Genomic DNA, 1,182 nt, shown 5'->3' with positions numbered 1-1,182 from the left:
GCCGGCGGCTCCGGGGTGGGACCTCGGGAACAACGGGCGGCCCCGGGCCCTAGGGATTTCGCGATCATTGCGCCTCTGCCAGTCTGGCCTCCGGCGGCTGGAGCGTAGCTCTGAGGTGGTGGTCGTGTCCCTGTCGGCTTGCCTCGGCCTTGGCCTCCATTGCTGCTTACAGCGCGGCTGGTTCTATACGTAACTCCGCAGATGCTCCGGGCTGGCCACCGCAGGTCCTGTCCCCATCCCTCTTCTTACACTGCACACCCAAGAGCTCTGTATAAATAAAGAGCGCGCTGTAGAGAGGTGTTGCCTGAAGTCGCTCACAGCAGGCAGTGAGTCTGCCCTCATCAGACCTCTAGCAGGGGCCCTATACCGTGGGATGTCAGTCTATTACCTCGCCAGCAAGAAGGTTTCCTAAGGCAAATTGTCCCAGGCAGAGGTGAGAAAGCAATGTCATGCTGAACGATGTCTAGTGTCCTGTGGATGGCAGGTGTCTGCAGCTCTTTTGATAAGTCTCTGTCTTTCTCATATTATCCAACAGATTTTTCCCTGGCCTTATGGCAGACTTCAAGGTCCTGACAAACCAGCCGTACCCCTGAGGCCTGGCACCTGCTCCCCCACGTGCTGCTGGCGTCCCCCCAATACCCTGCGAAGCAGTCCCAGTTTGGCATGGTGGTCCCCACGAAGGGCCAAGGGAGCTCTAGGGATTGTCCCAAGAGGTCACCCTGATAGGGCTCCACTCCTAGCTGCTGGTCTGTTAGTTTGGAGGCATTGTGCAGCAAAATACCTTTCTTCCCTCTTGCTCAATCCCACCCTTAAAACCTCAGGGCAGATGCTCCACCACTTCTCTCTCACTCTCACTGGCTTCACAGGTTCACTAACTTACATGTGCGCAACTGGTGTTTGATGCCCTTCTTTCATGCCACTGGGTTTCCTGTTTTTCAGCAGTAGCTGCTATCTTACCCCTTTGCATTTGCCAGAATGCAAAACTAAAAAGGGAAGAGATGCGTTCACTAACAATTAAATAGCACTACTATTTTATAGCCAGAGTATGACATTCCTGATCTTTAAAGGTTTGCTCTATCATCACTCCATGTTTCTTCAACAGACTGTTTTATTGCTGCCCATTCTGACTGACTCTGCATTTCTGACTTCCTTCTGTCTATAGCAATGTCAGACTTTTGCCAG

Source organism: Rhea americana, unplaced genomic scaffold (assembly GCF_003343005.1).
Source record: "Rhea americana isolate MKP2758 unplaced genomic scaffold, rheAme1 scaffold_43, whole genome shotgun sequence".
NCBI classification, from domain to species: domain Eukaryota; kingdom Metazoa; phylum Chordata; class Aves; order Rheiformes; family Rheidae; genus Rhea; species Rhea americana.
This window is presented reverse-complemented; position numbering follows the sequence as displayed.